Consider the following 23,519-nt stretch of genomic DNA (forward strand, 5'->3'; position numbering starts at 1 on the left):
TAGTATAGCAATTTTAGATAATAATTGATAACATTTTATGGTATGGGTAGGCTTAAAATGGGAGAGCTGACAGTTTCTCACTTTTCTCATTTAATATCTGGCAAAATTGGATTTCAAAGTCAGAAGCAAGACTTTTGTGTCTTCCATTCTTCGAGGATCACATACGAGAGTGAACTAGATGAGGTAGTAGCATCCAGCACATCCTATCATCCACAGGAGAACTTGAGGTCAAGCACTGCAGGGCTGCAGGACTGAAGTGACCATGTCTAGCTAAGTACTTCCAGGTGATTGACTTAAAGAATGAAATAAAGAAATGGATCCAATATTTCATAAGACAGTCACCCAAAACTTACTTTGCACTGTGTGTTGTAAAGGTGGGACAAACATGGTGACTATTCAGTGAAAATTGGCTCTTTCATGTTAAATGGCAATTCTACTGAAACCATGTTTTCTTTGGAGTTCTTCAGTTCACTCATCTCCTTACTCACTGCACTTTATTTTATTCTTACTTCACATTTTAAAATGCCAATAGAGAGAATTGTGTACAACTAAATTATGAGCATCATATTATATAGCATGTCTTTTAAGTCTGTCTAATTTTCTCAGAATGTACACAACCTACAACCATATAGTTTGTGGGTGGATTGTTTTTCAGAAAAGATTGGAAAGTGTACAACCAACCTAAGGTTGACATGACATCTGAAACAAAATGTGGGGAAAACTTAACTATGCAGTTTAAGCTAGAACCTAAACTTTTGCTGACAATTTTGGGAGTTTCTGAAAAGGAAATACCAAAATTACAAGTTAGTTGTGGGGATAGCTGGAGAGATGGCTCAGGAGTTAAGAGCTCTGGCTGCTCTTCCAGAAGACCAAGTTGGGTTTCCAACACTCATGTCGGTGGATCCCAACTGCCTGCAATTTTATTTCCATGACACCCTACACCCTCTTCCGGATTCCATGACTAATTTTACACACAAACCCAGCCCCCCACATAGTAATAATATTCAAAATAAAATGTAAAAATTACAGGTAAGCATATGTAATTTCACCTTTGCAACTTTGACTGAAGATTTTATTTATAAATTTGAAGATTGAAATAATAATAATAATTAAAATACAACATCAAGTACCTTTCCAGAGACTGTTCTGGAAGGAATGCAACCAGTCTTACTTATCCATCCAGCTGGCTAATTGCACAACACTGCAGAACTATTACTTAAGAAAAGAATACATCTAGTGGCTTGTGCCATATTATTTTCCAGAAAACAGGATGTGGGCCAATAGAAAATTGATAAATATATTTCTTAAAATAGCAGTCAATTAAAATCTGCAAACTGAACGTGATATGATTGACAAACAATGGCTGTATTCTGAATAATTTTGTCCAGAAACTTCTTTGATTCTTATAGCATAAATCATATTGAGAATATTAAGAGTTTCATACACGTGCTATTTGAAGTTGGCATATTCACACCTATAACTGCCTTTATTTGAATATTAATATTTTTATTAAGTAAATAAGAATAGAATGTCAGTGGAGTTATTTCTTTTAATAAGATCATGTGATAGGATAGTCTGTATAAATGCACTTAGAAGTATCTTAAAGCAAAAGTCAACTGTGGAGCTCAACAATGTACTTATTTAAACAAGGCCAAGGCATTATCCAGATTGTAGAGTGATGCTTAGGATGTGACTCAAAGCTAGTTTCTACAAAGCCCTTGCTCAGCCTTGCCAGTTATTCTTTTGGTGTATTTTCAAAGATATTTAATCAGCATAAGTCCTATTAATTTACTTTCTCTCATCAGAATGCAATTTTGCAGGAGCTTGATATTTGGAAGCCATTTATCCATCCCGAATCTCTATTGATGGAGCAATAATTTTTGCTAAAAGCAAATAAATGGACATCCAATAACCAACAAGCATGTGTTGTTTCGGTAGATTTAGTGCTTTCTAAAGTTATAATATACAGTTTGGGTCTGAAATTCACTCCTACTACAGAATTCAAAAACAATCAGTAGTGGGAGATCCCACCTGCCAGAGCATGAAAATGCCAAAGAGAAATGAGGCCAGAGGGAGAGCAAGCATGGAAAGACATTCCCAGATTGCTTGAGTACACACAGTACACATTGTCTTTCCATTCTAAGTTTCAGAGAATTGACCATAGAGCCACCCCAGTACTTAAGGGATTCCTTACTGCTATATGATCATCCTGAGTTCTGTGAGGGTTGATTTGGAGCCATTACATTTAATATTATTATTATTATTATTATTATTATTATTATTATTATTATTGGTATTGATATTATTATTATTTGCTTTTCACTGTTTATTTGGAGTACATCTGATCTAAGTTTGTTGGGTGAATGTTTCTCAGATTCTCCCTCATACCCTTATGTTCTGCCTTCTAGTCTTTCTGTAACTTTATCCTTAAAGATAGGTAGAGGGCTGGAGAGATGGCTCAGCCGTTAAAGGCTAGGCTCACAACCAAAAATATAAGATAGGTAAAACTTCTTTAGTGTTGTTTCAGTCACAGGAAGTTTTTCCTATCCTTCTCTCCTCTAATATGCAATATGTATTTTAACAACCTCCCCTGTGGAGCACAGTGCTTTTCTCACAGGAACTAAGGCTTGCAAGCAAACAAAAAAGGGTATAAAATGTGGGAGTAGAAACTCTGTTTATTTTCTTATTATTGGGGGGGGCACACGAGAGGGGGTGTTGACCTACCTAATGTTTTATTGGCTGAAGCTCTCCTGATGAACTGCCTTAGGAAACTCATCCAGGAGTGGAAGAGGCCACACTGGAAGTAATTGTTGTCCCACTCTTTCTGTAACACTGGAAACACAAAGCATTCATAATTTAACTGTAATTGTTGTTTCATACAGGGAGAAAAAATTAAAAAGGATAATGACCTGGAAGAGCCAACTTTAAGACCTCAGTGTATGGGAGTAATACTGCATAGAAGCAAATCGTGCTCTTTTCTGCCACGGGACACATGCTTTATAAAGTTTATTCTCAAAGGAATTCAAATCTGCTTTTTCTGTTTTAGATTTTACATTAACTTGGAGTACATTGTCTCTTTCTTTGTTAGAATTTTCCATACAGTGGAGGGGGGGGGGGATGCTAAAGTTTTCCCATCAGGAATGCTACAGCTGAATCCATTTTCCCACAATTTTCTCCTGACATTTGCAAACGGATCCCATCAAACCGGATTATACTCCACCACACATCCAAGAGACGGAGTGCACAGGGACAGCGTGGGCTGGCCCGTGTCGTTCATGACTTCCTCTGTTTTCAGTTGGACTTTTCCCACTCCCCCTCGTTGGCAAATAGATCAATTGGAGGTGTCTACTTTCCATCACACTAGCAGATGTAAGCATCTATTTACGGTGTTCCTCTTAATGCATTCCATGTTAGGAAAGGCCCAAAGTACCATATTTCTTAAAAAATTCACATTTCTCAAGAAACAAGGAGGTGGTGAGGGGTGAGGGAGTGTTAACCTGGCAGATCTTGTTTAAAATATTTTACCAAAGAAGGCCCCCCAAGGGGCCGTTAAACTCCCAATTTTGCTGTGAGAAGTGAATGTTTTCTCTGACTCTGAATTTGTGTGATTCTTAAATGTTCCCACAGGTTGAAAGAAAAAAAAGAAATAAGGGTTTGAATGTATATTGACTAGCCATGACTGGATTGTCTCTGTTAATTACAAAGAAAATGTGGGGTTATTTTGCTTGAGTTTAAGACTGCCTTTTTCCCTTTAGAAATTATAATGCCTGGGTAGGTTTTATCACTATTCTTTTAAGAATATCAGAAAAGGAACCTTAGATTTATGCCACACTCCCCCCCCCTCTCTTGTCTGCATTTGCCTGATTTTTTTGGAGTGCTATTCACAATAGCAGAAAAGTGGTTACGTCTTTGAAAGGCATAAAATAAATCCCATTCACCCGAGTGAGTAATTGCTCAAGGTCATCCATTCGTTGTCTTTATCTTGATTGGTTGAATTAGTAGCTAATAATGGTGTTGAAATGTGAATGAATTATTAGCAATGGGGCATATTTGGGGGAGTGTCAGGAAATATTCCAGGGCAATTAAGGTTACCCAATAGCAAAGCCATGTTCCCAGCAGCTGCCTCCTAATCACTATGTTTAAAGAACAGGAGGCTTACACTAAGATTATAGCTTTTATATTGTCTGCCTTTAGAAGTCATATTTGGAATTTATTCAGTTTATTCTCTTGCCCTTTCCCTTTTGTTCTGATTCTGTCACTTACACAGATTTAAACATACTTTTTATGAATTAAAATAGGCATCAGCAGATAGTATACAACATAGATACTTACGGACACAGAAATATTTAAAATGACTACTGATAAATAATTTGCATGGGTATTATGTATTTGTTTCCCATTGCTTAATTTATGCAATCCAAATGCTATTAAATCACAAATAGTTCACAATCTGCTACTCATGAAGTACTGTTCCAATTGTTCCTGCTTAGCAGTGTGATGGAAAGCATTCAGGAAATGCTGAGTTGCATGCACACTGGAAGCTCCTGTTCTTTCACACTCATCACACATTTAATTTCTCCTTTCAGCACTGGCCTGTCAGAGCTGGCTTTGCTTCCTTCAGTTTTTAGAATTTTTTTTTAGATGAATGCAAGACAAATCCTCCCTTACCCTGCCATAAGCATTTCTGGTTTGCAGAGGCCTAGGAAACAGCAGCATTGAATGAATTTGCCAGGTCTGTTCTGAGTACAGGGGATATGGTGAGTGCAGGCTGATCCTGTTGAGAAACACTCTGACTTATTGATGCGAGTGGCCGGAGAAGGCCAAGTGAGCTGTCCCAATGACTCACAGGTAAATGTGAAGATGGCCTCATTTAATCCAAAGATGAGTTGTGGAGGACAATGAGAGTGAATGGAAGAGACAACTCTTGCTCTTACGCTGTACCGAGACTTAGGAGAGGTGGGGCAAGAATAATGAAGAGCATAAAAGAGTTCTCATTTTCTGTACTTTACAGGAACCAATAGATTATCTTGTTAATAAAAGAGAGACTATTTATATTCTTGGATTTTGGGTGGGCAGTTGGTGTTATAAGCATGTGTTCATGTGTTTGTGGTTGTGCCTCTCTATGTGCGGGGTACCAGAGGTTAATGTTGGGTATATTTTGCGATTGCTTTCCACTTTAGTTTTGGTGACAGGACCTCCTCACTGAATCTGGAGTTCACACATAGAACAAGACTGGCTGGCCAGTGAGCCCCAAGGAGCCTCCTGTCTCCATCTCCATACAATCCCTCAGTGATGCAATTACAGGCATGCATTGCCATGCTCAGCTTTTTCTGTGGGTGCTGGAGATAAGAATTCAAATCTGAGGATGTGCTTGGTAAGCACTCTGCTGACTGAAGCCATGCCTGCACTCCCAAGTCTTGGATATCCATTCTGTATTCAATTTTTTGTTCTAATATGCTGAATCCTTGTACTACCCCAGGCGTTGACCTGAATGGAAAATTGAAGAAGTACAAACAAGACATAAAGAAGACCTGGGATGGGACAGAATGGGCTTTCTGATGGAGAAAGTGTGGCACTGGCAAGCTAAGCCCGTTGATTACATATAGCTGAACAGGAAGGAGGGGCTGTCTTGTACAACTAATCAAAAAGCCAAGGTTATAGACAGCTCAATCAAGGAAACAGGTTAAGCTAATCTTGGTAGGAGTGTTCTCTGCAGGGGAAGCAGTCTTCAGCCCATAAACATCCTGGAGGAGAAAGCAACTAGGGTGGACATTGTCTTCCCACACCATCAACATTTACACTGAGACCAGGAGGGAAGACTTTGTCATTTCCCTGAGCCTAGCCTGAGGAAGGCATTGCCACACCCATAGGGCTGAGGCTTTGTGGTCTTTGACACAGCCATGGCTGAGTCAATATACAGCTACTCAGGACTGTGCATTCTCCTTACACTAACATATTTAGGAAATTATATTGTTTGATTTCCTAATTGTTTTGATTTTTTTCAATTTGGAATAATATTATATCTAGTCTGAAACCTTAAGTAAATGATTAGTGGTTCTTGAAATACTTCTATAGTCTTAGAACATTGTGGCCACTATCATTGACAGACTCATCATGAGTCATACTTGGACCAGCATGTGAACTTTTCAGTCAAATTCAAAAATGTTCACTTAAAAATCAACAAGCAGTGTTTGCATGAGTCCTCTGCACAGGCACTAGGAGAAATGGTTACAGGTGCATAGGTGTGGACTAAGATAGAACACTGCTCAGTGGGAACACGGAAGGAAGGTAAAAAACACCCACGTGACTGCAGTAGCCAATCCAGCCTAGAGGTGTTTTAGATGGGGCAAGTGGGTACACTGAATAGAGTGCAAGGAAGGCACATTAGTCCCAGATAATAGCATGGGAATGGATGGACATGGGAAAGGATTACCTGTTTAAAGGTGAGGAAACAATCTCCTGTAGCTAGGACAGAGATTAATGATGATGGTTTAGACAAAATAACCCTGAGTAGTTGGGCTAGTTAAGTAAGGCCTTCATTGTCACACAGCCAGGTAAAGATAGTCAATCAAGAATTGTTTGGGACTTAGAAATTAGGGTACAATGGACTGAGTAGAATGTAATCATTATTTTTTATTTGACTTTTGGACAGGGAAATGAAAACCAGATGTGTGATTAGGAGGAGATCATTTTGGAAGCATTGTGAAAGATGGGATTAAAGGGAAATATTGGTGATAGAGAAATCAACAGCAACTTTATTGCAATAATTCAGTGGCGTGAATGAGGACAGAGCCCTGGAAAGTAGTAAAGTAGTCCTTACACTTCAGTACTGCTTTTGTTTGTTCATGGCACCTTTGCACAAAGAACCCAATTGTGCCCTGGCTGGCTGACTTTCTCTCTCTCTCTCTCTCTCTCTCTCTCTCTCTCTCTCTCTCTCTCTCTCTCTCTCTCTCTCTCTTACACACACACACACACACACACACACACACACACATCAATCAACTTCCTTAATTTTTAGATTAAAGATTTCTATTAAGTACTCTTTAAAATTAACTATTAAATTGTAACAAAACAGTGGGTATTAGAAGCAAAAAAGAGAAATATGTAATCTAAATATAAATTGTAACATAACTATTGACAAAAGCACAAACAATAAAGAGGACATTTGTATTTTTTTCCTTTGATAAAAGTGTTTCTTTTATTTTTATTTAGCAGATCTTTTGTGTAACTTTACTACATGTGTTATTGACTATAGCACAGCTGAAGAAAGACTATAATAAATCTTTTTATTTTATTGTGATAAGAATTCTTCCTTGCTCTTTTTTTTTAACTTGAACACTGAATAGCGTGTCATCAATATCAGTGATTTCCTGTTACAATTTACTAAGGTGAGTACCTCTAGACCATGATTTCAAATGCTCAACATCAGTTCTCCTTCCTTCAACAAAATCATAGCAATATTTATTTAAATCACATTTCATTTTGCCCCTCCTTTTGTGAAAAATGTTATGTATAGCTCACATCTGAAATAAGCTGTTTGTTAAGATCCATATCCCTGCATAAGTAACTTTTGTTTATCTTGGACATATATTTATAACTATTTTTCTTGAAATGTACATTGTGAACATTAAAGCATGTATAATAATTCTTGATCCATATCATCATGGAATTGTCATTATTTTCTCATTTTCTCTGCTTAATGGATATACTTAACTTCTTGGTCTTCATACTTTGTCATAGCCTTGGACTTTCTAGACCTGCCACCAGTGGTCGGGCTGAGGAATTCCCTTCACTGTATTTCAGAAAGTAGTTTAGTTCTATCTTATGTTGGAACCATTTTTCCTCAACACCAGGGATTTTTGTTGTTGTTTACTTCCTTTAAGAAAGATTTTACTGTTATTACTGTTACTGTGTACGTTTTATGTACAGCTGTATGCTGGTGCTGTAGGAGACCAGAGAGGGCCTTGGGCCCCCTGGACTGCAATCACAGGTAGTTGTGGACAACCCAGTGTGAGCTGCACCCTCTCGGGGAGCAGTGAGTGCTTGTAACTGCCGAACCATCTCTCCAGACACTTCATTATTTTGGCAAAAAGTAACTTCTCATGAAAAAGTATGTCACCAGTATAGATTTTGTTGTTGTTTGCTGCGATAAGATCTCACTATATTCTATATAATGGCCTTGACTTCATAGTCATCCCCCTGCCTCTCAGCCTGCCACATGCTGGGATTTCACTATTCACTGTCATATCCAGTGTACAAATACAAATTTCGAAGAATTATGTGTGCTAAATGGACTTCAAGTTTTCTTCTCTGATCTTATAAATCAAGAACTTAGAATTCTAAGCTGGAATTCAATTTCAGAATTCTAAATGTTCCATTCTAGCTTCCATACCTATACCCATTTATATGTCTAGAGATTTTTGGTCCTTTTTTTTCCTACCAAATGTTCACAGCCAGTGTCCTCAAATTTCAGGATGACAGATGTTGGATGTCATTCTTCTTTGCTTTCTCTTTCCTATCATAAAACACCATGACCAAAGCAAGTGTTTATTTCATCTCACAGTTTATAAGTCCATCAATGAGGCAAGCTAGGGCAGGAACCTGGAGGCAGCTACTGAAGCAGAGATCATGGAGGAACACTGCTTACTGACTTGCTCAGTCTGTGTTCTCATACAGCCTAGGACCATGGGCCCAGGTGTGGCACTGCCTCCAGTGAGCTGGGTCTAACCACATCAATTATTAAACAAGAATATTTCCTACAGACTTGCTTATAGATAATCTGATGGAGGCATTTCCTCTTCTAGGATAATGGTGGTTGTTCTACGTCAGCTAACCCAATCAAGAGAGATGTATTTTTCTTTTCTTTACTTCCCTTTTCCCTCCATTATTTTGTTGGCTCTCCAGTGTTCATTTTTATTTATTTATGCAACAGATATTATTGGATGCTATCAACATGCTAAGTGCTGTCTGAGACTTAGGAGCATAGTTAGTAATATTGATTGAATGAATAAAATCAAATTGTAAGCACTTATAAAACTGTACACCCAAGATTCTACTAATGTCAGTTATCTCAGGACATAGTGTCACTATACCTCCTATCTAAACTTATAAAAATCATTGCAGCAAAACACATTATCCTTGAGATGGAAAAATGTCAACATGCTTTTCTTAATCTTAAAACAAAAGTAAACACACCTGCAGAAAAGGAAGAGTGACCTGCTATTATTTCCAATCACTCAGCAATTACATAAATGCAGTGTAGGAAACTTAGACCTAAGTAAGCAGCAAGCAAAACAAAGATGTAATGTTGCTAGCCTGCAAAGCCGTGATCTAAAAGTATTCACTGGTGCATTAATATCATGGAAACTTATGACCAATCATTTCAGAAGGAAAGCAGTTATACAATAGAAATGGCAGAATTTTAGGCTGTCTGTTACATGGTAGCTAAGCTTGTTGGTTTAAACCTTTATTGGTTTCTACACACAATATTTATTTAGGATGTTTGGGGAAGTAGTAACATTTTTCAAAACCTAAACTTTAACAAAAATATTATAAAAATTTGAAATTGTACTGATTGTTGATTCTATGATTTGTGAGAGAACTATCATTCTAAAAGTATTCTGGTGTTGCTGTCTGTTTCTGTGCATCCAGTTGCAGGGCTCAGAAGTGAAAACTCTTCCTTCAATACTATTTTAGGATGGTTGGGCTGTGGCACTGAATGATGGTCCAAGGACTGGGGACCACACAGGGAAACTGAAATAGTCTTCACAGTTTCTAAAGACTGTTAAGTGGTTTTAGAAATGTAAGTTTTCATTCTCTCAGGAAGCATGTTCCTTCCCTCTGAAATAACTTGCCCAGATCCCTTCTATATTAATAAAATCACCCACTATTGTCAATATTAGAGCCTTTGGAGTTACACCCTTCAGAAACATAATGTCTGTATTTTCCATTGCAATCAAGTTGAAGATTATATGCATCTGTATGTCATTATTTCTTGGAAGTAATTGCATCATAATATTTTTAATGTAACTAAAATATTAGTAATGAATCTGTTTTTTTCCTGAAATTTTGTCCTAGAACAAAAGGAGTAAGGATTTACCAGTGCATTTAATGACACCAACAAAGATGTCTCTCTAGTGAAAGCACACACACCACTTTATTTTGTGAATTGAGAATTTCAGGGCTGGTGAGATGGCTCAGAGGGTAAGGACACCACAAGAAGTTTGGTGACCTGGGTTCAATCCCTGGAACTCTTGGAAAGGTGAAAGAATAGATTCAGTACAGTTGTTCTCTGACCTACACATGGGCATGGACACACACACATTATGGCACTAGAAGCCGCCCCCCCCAACAGCAGTTATGCACATGCCATACTCATATACTCATACAATAATAATTAAAACAGAAAATTTCAGGCAATTAAAAATAATTAAATAATTAAATAATTATTCAATAATTAAAATAATCTGAAATTGCAAATATCACAATCAATTTTGACATTGTCATTGTGAACTATTATGTACAAAATAGATTTGGTGACAGGAGGCAGGCTAATTATTTAGTTCTGTGATATGAATTGCTCCAAACACCAGCTCACCTTGACTACATTACACTTCACAGTAGAGTCTCTACCATGGAGATCGTGTCCTCGATAGGAATTTTCATTTTTGTCCACAATTTTATTTATAGTTTTGATATCTTATATTTCACATATTTTCAGAAAAATATTCCAAAATATTCACGAGGACATTTTTTTTTTCTTTCTGGGACCAACACATTTCTTTTAGACTTCACTCTTAATTCATATGTCTTCAGTTGTTGCTTAGAAGTTTTCTAATTTTAGGAAAATAACATCTCGTTTGATCTGTTGTGATAATAGAAAAGATCATTTGATATATGGTTTTGGTTAGCTCCCGGTTCTCTCTGTCAAATTTAGAACAACTTGAACATTGTGGTTTCTAAATTTAGTCACCCCTTAGAGCATCAAGTTCCGCTTGGCGCTGGCTGAGCATGAAGCGATGCTTTGAAGAAAACTCCCTTGGCAGAGTGAGAGTCTAGATGTGTGCACAGCAAAGCCTGCCTCCTAGTTAAGAGAAATAGTTCACTTTTATTTGAAAGTTGGGGGCTCCAAGGAGATAAATAGTAAAATATAAAACATTAAAGAAATGGGTCATATTTTAAACTGGTTCCCAGACAGAATTGGGTCTTTGCTTTGGGGAAGTAGTGATCTAGAATGAAGGGAAAAAAAGGAAGAAGAAAAGAAAAAGATAATTTATAATATACATTTGTTAACTTAGACCAGCAAATTAATGCGAGATCTATCCGCTATATTGTCAGTACTTCAGTGTTACTAGGAAGAGCTTGTTGAACACATTTTTAAGAATGAATTCGTCTCCACGAAGTGAGAGGGCATCAGGAGATTCTTGTAAAGTCTGATAGCTGAAGCTGAATCTTTCTCTTTTCACAGTCTGGCTATACAGTTCATGTGAAAGGATTGCTTTCAGATATCAGGACCTGTCTTCCAACTACAGATTTATTTAGCATCTGCCCATGCAAATAGCTGCGGTCATGACTTCCAATTAACAGGCAAGGAGACTGAAGTTCTAAGTGGTCACCTAACTCTAAGTTCCATACCAATGGGAGAATTGGCTCAAGGCCAGATCTGTCTGTCACCAGAATTTTCCCTGGTTACACTTCCTGTGGGGTGTCTTAGAGGCTGTGTTAAATTTAAAATGCAGAGTATGGATCCAACTTTCCTCCAGTCTGCACACATCAAGCAAGTTTCCTGTGTTTATGTAGCAAAGACTGTTTTCCCAACTTGAGCATGCTTTCTTGAATTCATCCTTCAGGCACCTCTACTAGAAACGTAGGTAAATCCCACACACCTAACATTCCAGTGCTGAGGGAACATGGTGTTGTATTTCTTCTCATGGAAGCTTTCCAATATAGTCTGCTCTTCTGTGAAACTTCCAACTGTTTAGATTCTCAGAACTCTTTTCTGAGAACTTTGAGAATACACAGGCACACACACACAGAGACACACAAACACACACTCATACACATGCATGCTCACACATGCACACACAAATGAAGACACATGCACAAATATGCACATAAACACCACATACATGCTTTAATTTCCTGTCTGAACATCCTTTCTGAAACTTCAGGGCTCAAAACTGGGACATTCCTAATTCTGGCATGCATTCCCATGACTCTCACCTCCTTATAGCCTCTGTAAAGTTGTTATCTCTATAGGTTGTGTGCATAGCTAGCTTTGATATGTAAAAGTTTAAAATAAATGTACAAATAGGTAAAGAAGGACAGCTGGAACAGCTGTTTTCCGTTACATTTTGCTCTTGAAATACAAACAAGAGTGAAAGAAAAATTTACACATGTACTTTTGAAAACAAATTAACTCTTCCTTTTGCTTGAGAATAACCAAAATGATGGGGAAGAGGGCAAAGAACCACTCTTCTCTGTGTGCCTTCTGCTCCCTGCGAGTAAGACTGAGTTGTCTCCTGAGAAGTGGGAGAACGTGATGTCATGCCAGCGGGACCCTTGTGAAGGCACTTTGGGAAGCATTTGCAGTAATCAGGGCCCTTTCCACAGAACATTCTAATATTTTTGATGCTTCACTATAGACCTTATTTCTGATGCTTCAGCCTGAGTTTTTACTGTTTTGTTCCTTTCATGAGGATTATGGGGAGCTGAGAGTTTTGTGAGCCTTATAAAGAGAAACTGCTTGACATACAGCAGCTCTGCTTTGAAAAGACATGGTTATTTATCACCACTGTTGTCTGTGTGTGTGCATTTGTGTACATGTTCATATATATATATGGCTGTGTAGGTACATACATGCATGTGCAAGCCAGAGGACAATATGATTCACCAAGAGCCTTGTTTGTTGAGACAGACGTCTTGCATTGGCCTGGGGCTCAGTGATTTGGCTATTCTGGCTGTCCAACAAGCCCCAGGAATATTCCTGTCTTCGCCTGACCAGTGCTAGGAGTATAGAAGCATGCCACCATGCTCATACCATTTTAAAACCTGAAGTTATGGGATTCCTCATACTTGCGAGGCAAATGATTTACTGACTGAGTGAGGTATCCCTGAGACCACTTCCAATATTTTCATAGTTACTGCCTCTTCTAATACTTCTAGACCCTGTTGTCCTATAAATATAGTAGTGTGTACTCCAGTAAGTGTCTTGTCGATTAATATTTCCTTTATGCCCTTGTGTGGTGATTTGAAAATGACATCCCCCAAAGACCATACACTTGAACACTTGGTCCACAGTTGTTTGCCCAGTTTGGGAGATTGAAGTGCTCTGGTCCGGCTAGAGGAAGTATGTCACTGGGGTTAAGATTTAAGACAGGGGCACTTTCTGCTTGCCTCCATCCCCCATCTCTTGGCTTCTTGTGTCCCATTCAAGGTGCGAACTCTTGTCTTGCTTTTAACCCCAACCCTGTAGTTTGCTAACATGATTCCCCCACATGATGGACTCTTACCGGGGCAGTAAGCTCCAATTAACTCTCTCTGGTGAATTGCCCTGGTCATGGCATTTGTCATATCTCAGCAACAGAAAAGTAACTAACATGTCCTGTAACACTGTTCTTATCATAACAGAAATTCATAGATGTGCCCCTATTGTAGGTTGGATAATAGGTGGTATTTGGGGGAAATGAAAAGTGTACAAAGTTGCAGGGTAAAAGTTTGAACACTAGAGATAGAAGTATCAATATAGTGCTGCACTTCTGGCTGATGTCCTATTTCACTTTAAAGAAGGGGCTCAGCTCTGTCTTTAAGACATTCTCTATCCCAAATGATAACACCTAATACTGGAGACACGTCTCATATTCCTCTGCACTAGCATAAGCCAAATCAGCGAAAGCAACATTCCTGGCATAGGTTCCTGCAGACAGGAGTTTAAAAGGCAAAAATTCAAGTAAGAATAAAGTGTTCTGGGGCTTTAATGATGAAAACACAAATGTGTTAGCCTGATGCTATGATCCCAGATCTGACATGCACTTTATTCTCCTGTATCCCAAGGTATGTATGTATGTATGTATGTATGTATGTATGTATGTATGTGTATGTGTGTATACACACACACACACACACACACACACACACACACACTTCTCCTCACACAAATAGCTAGTGCTTGTGTTCCATGATTCCTATATGATAACAGGAGGAACCAAGAAATCTGCTAGCCACCCTCCAAACCATCTGAAGCCATCCCGTCTCTTTCCCTTTTCCTTCTGGAGTTTTAATGCCCTTTTCTAAAACATAAAACACTTTGATCTTGCAAATGTATATGTTACTAGCTATTATGTACATGCTCCTGAAAAAATAGGTTTTTGTGGAAATTTGTTTTGGTAGGTAAGCCAGTATTGAGAATGCATGTGGTAAAAGAAGCCAATCTTCATTTCCTGGAAAAAAAATAAGTTCAAGGCCAGCCTGGACTACAGAGTGAGTTCCAGAGAATCCCTGTCTCAAAAAAAAAACAAAATAATTAATAATAATAATAATAATAATAATAATAATAATGAATGTGTTTTACTTCATGTAAATACACTTATTCAATTATAGAGTTCTGAATAAAAACATTAGGGAGATATCATAATGAGAGAAATATTTAAAATTTGCTATATCTCCCTACCCTTTCTCTTTGTAGGAAGCAGACTTCTCGTCTAAAACTTCAGAATTTATTTCTGAATATAGCATGGAGTGTATTCCCATCACTGCTTACCAGAAGGAAAAATGATGAGCTGCAGTGGAGCTCAGTCACAGAAAGCTGGCCTAACATGCATATGACCCTGTGTCTGATCCCCAGCACTTCCAAAAAGGAAAAAATGTAACACTAAAAATAAAAGGAAAACTACCCCCAATTATTAAAGCTGGAAAGGAATTGGTAGAACATACAAACAAAGCTTCCAGTCTTTACCTGGCAGAGGAGTGTTATGAGGAAGTCAGCAGGGGAACTTGAGTTTCTTTTACTACATTTAAGTTTTACAGAGCAATGTCTATTTTTCCTGTGACTACAGAGCCTGGTATGTGGAACATGCTCAGGAAATACTTAATAATTTAATATTTTACCTTTCTTTCATCATATAGGTTTTTCCAAAGAGTAAATATTATTTTTCTCATCAGAAAATGTTTAACGAAATAGAAAAATACAGCATATGGCATATTGTAGACCCTCCAAAAATATTTGTTGAGTGACTGAACTCAAGCAAAGAACATAAAATCAGTCATGCAAACTGTGAAGCCCAAGTCTCTGTTCCTCAGCAGCAGGCGAACCACACTCTTTCATTAAAGGTAAAATTGAAACCCTAATGGGGTCATGCCCAGGAAGCCTCTCCTCTCCCCTTCCCAGGATTTGCATGCACCCTTGTGCTGCTCCTGAAGAGGCTGGTAACATTAGAGTGGCCGCCCACCCATCTACCTCTCCTCAGCCTTACAGAGCCTTATCTCACAAACGTGTCTCCTCTTTCCCAAGAAACTTCAGGAAGCAGCAGCAACTCCAGTCTCTAAAGCTAACCCTGCCTATGACCCGAGTCAACCATCTCTATTCCAATGTGGGCTCCACTGGAGCAAGCATCTTTTGGTATCTGTGAGATGATTCCTCATGGCTGCTGCCCCTCAGCTCACATGGTGCATGATTCATGACTTCTACAAATGTAAACACAACTTCCCAGCACCCAATTAGCTGAAAGAGCCACTGGCCATTAACTCACTTCACTTCACTTCCTGTGCTAAATTATATGGATAACACGTGATACACGTTGGGTGTCTGGAAAGGTACAGTGGATGGCAGTTCAGAAGCCATCTAAGAACCAACAAGAAAATTATGGCCCAACTTCCCCCTTGGAGACTGCTTCAGATCCCCATCCAAGTTTCTGATTCACAAGGACATAAGGTGAGTTTATCGCGGCCTCTTGGGAGTGTCTGACAAAGACACCCAGAAATTTGCCTTGCCAACCCTTGCCATGGGTAACCAGCCATAACCTTCCTGGTGTAGTCCTTAACACTTCTTGAGGCGCTGGCTAAAACCAGACTTCCGATCCCACTGCTTCCTTAGATCATATGCTTTGGTGTCTTGCTCTGCCACTTAAAAGTTACCCATAACCTCTCATTTTCAAAAGTGATGGTTTTCCTCCATTTCATCTTACTTCCTTCTGAATTTGCTATGATAACTTAGAGATAATGAACTGACATCTGAGAGCTGGACTTGAGCCACCCAGCTCTTTGCATTCCTATTAATGACCATCCCTTCAGGTGGATTGGCCACACTCATCAATATTCTGGTCCTGAAGTTGCCTGGACCATCCCAGGCGTACTTCTGTCTTCAGAGAAAACAGCACCCCTTTACTTTCTTGTGCATAGTTTCCTCTTTGTATGCAATGTCAGCTTAAGGGTCACCTCCTCGCAACAATTTTTGTGGGCCACCAACTCACAGGTAGCTGCCATATCCACCCATGATATCATCCTATTGAGTTTCTGCCTAAGCTCATACCATTTATTGTACTAGCAACATATGGTTTTGCCAGCCAGGTATCCTCAGGAATAAGTGGCATGGGCAGGCTCTTGGCAGGAACTCAGAAAGAGTGAGTGGTACATAGACAAGAAAGGGCTGCGTGTGGCTCAAAATTAAACTTTTAAACTTTGGCTTCCTCCTTAGTTTATTGTGTACATTTATAAGATTACTCAACCACATAGGAGGACATGTCAGAGAGAGTGAGGATCTTAGCCCAAGCCAGCACATCTCTTCTTAAGCTAATACTTGATATCATTTTATGAATATGTTACACATCAATTTATGAGAAAGGGAACTTTAAGATAATAGGATAAAAACTAAAAAAAACCCCTATATTTAGGTTTTCAAATAATTTAACAATGTATTTTTCCAGTGAGTTTTCTCCTTAACTCATTGTATTCCAAATAGTTTAAAAATCAGAGAATACATTAAACATCTGAAAGAAGATCTCAAAAGCAGCCCATGATGTTGTCACCCCTTTATATGACTGTTGCCTGAATCTTACATCTTCCATGTTTTTTAGTAACACACACAATTCAAACACTCACTTGTTTTTACTGCTCAATGGATTATCAAAATTTAGTGCATTTAAAAAATATACGGTAGAAGGCAAATGTTACTAATGAAACATAGATGTTTATACATGTTGAAAATATGACTCACGTGTGCATATTTAGATTATTATAGATTTTCTTTTCCAGAAAAACAAGTTATCTCCCATTTGTAAATTTACAGGAAACTTCTATTTTGAAATACCATAGAAGAAATATTCTTTTTAAATCTCCACTTTAAAAATGATTTTTTTCTTACTGTAAATCATAAAAACTAAGGAATTTAGCAAAGAAACTCTGAGGAAGTCAAGAAAGGAAGATCTACAGAAACGAATGAATTTATTTCATTCTGATGTAAGCAGTGATGGGTTCAGACCATGCCTGTCTGTTTTGATCAATGTGAATTAAAGTCTGACCTAGGAGAAAGATATAGTCAGAAAGCAACCACTCTGTACTAAAGCCAAATGGAAGGCTGTACTTTTAGGAGAAGATGGGTGTGACTCAGGAATATTTTAAAAAATCAAAGTCATGCAACTTTTAATATAACATACTCAGCTTTCTTCAGTCTAGCTGGTGGGCTCCTAAGTCAACATTTATACACACAGCTGCTATAAAAAGAAATGCTCCCTGCCAATTAACTGACCTTTTTTATGCCACTCACACAAACTTCTTAGTTGCTCTTGTTATTTTAGAAAAGTACATGTTAGGCTGAAAAGGGAACCCATGTGGCTTCTGGTTTGAACTTTCCTCCCTCAAATGAAACATGAAAGGTTTTAATGAGAAATAGATCAAATGACAACCAAACCGAATTTGTTGAAATTTGTGTTAATAACCTAGTAATTCTCTTTCTTCTCACAAGCTTAAAGAACACTGTCAATTCAGCTCCTAGCATTTGGGTTACAACTAGAAATTTCAAAACAATTTCTGGTACACAACAGAGTTCTATAGTGTGGAGTCTTTGGATTAAAATCTGCCTTCCATCCATGAAGTCAAAATACCAATTTATAGGAAAATAGATAAGGTACTGACCATATCACACATGGGATACTTTTATAGGTACTAGGACACAAGTACTAGGACACAAAGCTTAGGAGGCTAAACTCTGCTACAGACAGTTTTAAATGAAGCCCTCTTGTCATAAGCATGTGAGGAAGCTTACCACCAGAGCTTTGTCTTGAACTTAGTAGCAGCCATCTGTGTGACTGAAAGGAGCTCCTCTGAAGATAAATTTACCCACCTCCACCCTCTGCCTTGCTTCCACTGTGCTCTGGGATCTGGATGAGGCTTCCTGCTGTCATCAGGTCAACTCTGAGCTCTTGGTGGCTTTGGCTTTCCATGTCTACAAAGGGGTTGGGGTCTATCATGATATCTACTTCCTAGGTTACTGAGGAACAAATTGATACATATATAATCCCTGGCATACAACTTCTACCACCCTCAGGAAATTCTTGCTGTTGCCATTGCTTAAGTCTTGATAATAATTAGTGTCTCAGTTTACTTTCTATTGCTATGATAAAACCCCATGACCAAAAACAACTTAAGAGGGAAATGTTTTATTTTACTTTACAGCTTAGAGTTCAGCATCAGGGGACTCCAAGACAGGAGCTCAAGGAGAGAACCTGGAGGCAACATCTGAAGCAAACACCATGGAGGAACAGTGCTTTCTGGCTTACTCCCCAACACATGCTCAGCCTTTCTTATAAACCCTAAGGCCACCTCCCAGTGATGGCACCTCCTGCTGTGGCCTGAGCCCTTCACAGCAGTCACCATTCCATCCAGAACATTCCCCTCACAGGCCTGCCTACAGGCCAATCTGTTGGGCTCATTTTCTCAGCCAAGGTTCCCTCTTCTCAGATGCCCCCAGTTTGTAACAACAACAACAACAACAAAAAACCAGCAGAGTCAACCATCACAACTAGACAGCACAGTTTTCCCATAGGTATCCCACTTGAGATGTGCCTCGAGAAATTACTGGTTTTGTTTATGTTGTGGTTTTATTGAGTTAGGAAAGAAAGAAAAAAACGAATGAAAGAATTTGTATTTCTAACATCCCTAAGTGATGTTAGATGCTAGAAGAGAGGAGGATCACGTGACTCCTGGCATTTGTGCATTTTTTGTCAACAAATGAAACCAAAGTACTTTATCAGAATTTGACTTTCTAAAGAGACAGAAACTGTTAAGTGAGAACTTCAGTAATTCCTCTCTATTTCATAAACCTGCTCTTCAGATAATGCCTCAGGGGTGGGGATACTGCATTTGGGGAATGTCTTTGTCAATGTAGAGCAACCCTTTAATAGTCATTAGAGGAGGAAATTCTTGTCAATGATAGAGTGATTGAAAATGGTTGCTACTGTACTTTAGAAAGAAATCTCAGTAGCAAGTAGAAATGTTTAGGGAGTCTTTCCTTGACACAACAAGCCATTGTTCTGTTCTGGATATGACCAAAAGTAAATGAGTGCCACATGGGCCAAGCTGGAGTGATACCACCAATAATTAAAGGCGGCCACAATGTCTCTACTTAGCTACAGCATTGTGACCATAATTATTTCAGGATTAAAAAAAATATGGTTTTCTCTGGTGCCACCCTATCATTTAACAGTTAAAGAGACTAAGACCCAGTTAGATGAATTTGCTTACACGGCTGCTTGTCAAGCCGGCAGCATGGCTCTTTGCCCTCTCAAGGTACTCCAAATGGCATGCTGTTGGCATATCTTATTGCTGTTTACCTTTTCTTTATTTTCTCTAGAAATACAGCTAGCAGGGGGTATGGGGAAAGCCCAGGTAATACAATCTGTGTAAGCTTTCTGCTTTTGTTTCATGTATGTTCTGATGTCTGTAAGAATATCTGCCCCTTCATTACTTCCTCCCTTTTTCCCCCCCGACTCTTATTTCTATTGTTATATCGCTCATGAATATGGATGAGCTCACACCCTTCCTTCTTGGGATTCTAGGACATCTTTGGGGGCATTGTTTCTTAGCTAATATAAATTGAATGCATTTACTTTAAATAAACATACTCACAGGTAAGCCATAATAAGAAGGAAACCTCTCTCTCTCTCTCTCTCTCTCTCTCTCTCTCTCTCTCTCTCTCTCACACACACACACACACACACACACACACAATCTCATCATTATCTTTATCATTAAATCAGCTAAATATTTCACACTAATTAACTTGTTTTTTTCCCCATGATAACATTTCTTACAGATAAAAAGTCACTAAGTGGCTTGCATGTCACACACAAGGGAAGAGCTGAATGGATGAAGAGGGTTCTTAGCCATGCTAACTCTAACCCTGAAACAAATCAGTTCTGCCCTTGAGATTGAGGAGCTTAGCATTACATGTGGCTCAACAGGCAATGGCAGTTATATTGTGAGATGATTTGTAACGATTATGTTTGTGCTATAAACTACTACTCTGTTAGGGCTGTAAACTATGATTCCCACCAATGTTGCTAGAAAGTGGGATGCCAAAAAGGTCACTTTCAGAGCAGCTCTAGGGATGTTCTTTGAGAAGGTGGTAAATGCATACATACAGAGATATGTGGAGAGGTTCCAGGACTCTTTTGCCTAAGCCTGTACCCTAATAAGAGTGAGTGAATGGTTTTCCTTCTTTGGATTTTATGACCCATTTTCTTTGGGCATGTTTCAACCAGACATGCATAAATACAATTTTTTTCTACTATGTTTTCATTCCATGGTTGTATGCAGCCACTGAGCACACTAGTTAAAATAACTTACTCTGCTGCCTTCAATATTTCATCAAGTCAACTGAGAATTGCATTTCCCAAGACAGAGATTTTGCTTTGCTTGTGCCCAAGACCTACTCTGTAGTACTTTGGCACGATTTTAGCTGCTCTGTTCATGCCACTGGGGGCAGGCTTTAGTGTCATTATTTAATTACTATGCATTTGTTCAGTGTATCTCATGCAGTCCTCCTTCATTCTAACTAGATTTGATCAAATTTGCTTCCTTTTGTTTGTTCCAATCACAGCTTTCTACTTGGTTAATTTTCATCTCCTTTGTTGCTCTTCTGGTCAAATACATCAACTCTCGCCTTCTTTCAGGAAGGCTAACAATTAGATGGTGCACTGTCCGACCATGACAACATTCAATTTGCTTAAACATCTCTGTCTTTCGTAAGAATAACAAACAACAAAGATGAAAACTTTAAAAGAATTTTATTAGGTCTTTACATGCCTTGCATTATGATATCTCAACTATAAGAGTTTGAAGTCTAGCATTAAATAATGTAGTAAGAGACTTTTACTCATAAAGACAAAATAACATTGATGAAGAGATCATGAGCTCCATGTATAAAGGACCAAGATGAATTGATACCTTCATTTTTCCTCTTCATCATAATGTTTGGGTTCTTGCTTACTTGTATAGATTTTTTTTTCCAAAGTGTTTTTCCCACACATTTCCAGGCATTTAGGTGGTAAGTTTTCATAATTCTTATATATTTCAGAATAAGTTACATCTTAGCTGACGAGAAAATTCTTAAGCTATGTGTAATTGAAGTATATATAATAAAATTTAGTGAAAGCTGTGTCTTAATCGCTGGTTCTATTGCTGCGAAAAAAAACACCTTGACCAAAGCAATTCTTATAAAATAAAGCATTTAATTGGAGGCTTGCTTACAGTTTCAGAGGCTTAGTGCATTATCATTATGGTGGGGAGCATGATGGCATGCAGGCATGAGAGCTACATGCTGATCTATAGGCAGCAGAGTGAGACTGGCCTGGCATGTGCTTTTGAATCCTCAAAACCTACTTCTAGTGACATGCTTCCTCCAGCAAGGCCATACTTCCTAATCCTTTCAAGCAGTTCCACTCCCTGGTGCCAAGGCATTCAAATATATGAGCCTATGGGAGTCATTCTTATATAAACCACCACACTGTGTAAGAATGATACAAGAATGTACCCCTTTTGTGAGTAATAATGATGCAGACATATTCCCCTCTCTTTGAAACATATATTTGTGCTCAGTGTCCAACAAATACATACATATTGTTAAACCCTTTCATTTTAGGAATTGTCAGGGTATATTATATGTATTTCTTTATTCATCAATCTACTTTAGAGGTCTAGAATCCCTCCATTCTACAGACTTGACCCATCTTCATGTCAGGAAAATTTGCTAAGATTATTTATTCTATTTTTCCCTTCTCTTTTTTTCCTGGAAACTTTCATTTCTGTTATACTTCTGGAGTGAGATCCTTGCCCCTGTATCATCTACCTCATGATTGCCATCTTAGTATACATCTGCTTTACTACATGGAGTGCTGCTTACACTTGGTCTCCTAGGTCACTTTTTGTGATTTCTAGTGGCCATCCTTTCTGTCAATTCAGCAAATACATTGCTTACTGTGCAATAGTCCCAATCTCAATATTATTCTGTTTCAGATTTCATCTATCCCCACAGAAGTTTTGATGCACAGCAAATGTGCTTTGATTATTCTGCCAGGTCCTCTTAGCTCTGACTGGGAGAACATATAGATCAGTTGATACTTTTCCCTTATTGTCTCAAAATGCTCATGTACAGACATTGGAGTGATCTGAATGATTAAGTTCTATTGTTAAGAAAAGAAACACGTCAGTACTCACAAAGGTAGAGCATTGGCTGCCCCTTCTATAGGCACCTGGAGGAATAGTCTTTATCTGATTCCTATAGCCTACCACTAATCTCAGAAGATAGAGGGGAGCTAGTCATCTTTGTATTCATGTTCCAAGGGACAAGAACCTTGTATATTTACTATGGTGTTGACCTTCTTCTGGTCTCCAAAGATATGTACCTATGTTAATGGTAAGAAATATAATAAAGGAAATATGCAATTGGTATGGACCATAGAAAAATGGCAACCTTCTTGCCATGGGGTTGTTCACAAGTCTCCCAAATCTAAAGTCAGCTTCAATCTACTTCTTTAATATTCTTTACCCAAGTAAAAATCTTTTTCTCCAAGGGCTTACTAAGACACAATACTTCCTGTTGAGAATCTAAGTGATACCAGAACACCAGAACACACTTAGTACTTTCTTTCAGTTCCAAAGTCTTTTGGGACAACATAGTCAAACAATATAAAAGAGAAGTCAGTTTCTAAAAAAAGAACAGTTATCTTTACTGTCACAATTTCTGTTTGTGACATTTGTTTTCTATAATAAATGAGATAGTAAAGACTATGTTGACTGTCTCAGGAAACATTTTTCTACCTATGAGATACCAGAAAAATAATGTCACTGACTTTGCCTTGATACTATATGGTAGCATAGGGAAGAGAGATGCTTCACTCTGCCTTTCTTTTTCTTTAGAAGTTGTCCTTTTGTGCACTTGATGAATAGTAGAATATCAAGAAGTTGGATAGCAAGAAGTTGCATTCCTTCAAGGAAGGCTCTGATTATATTTATATATTTAGAACACA

Source organism: Onychomys torridus, chromosome 11 (genome assembly GCF_903995425.1).
Source record: "Onychomys torridus chromosome 11, mOncTor1.1, whole genome shotgun sequence".
Lineage (NCBI taxonomy): Eukaryota > Metazoa > Chordata > Mammalia > Rodentia > Cricetidae > Onychomys > Onychomys torridus.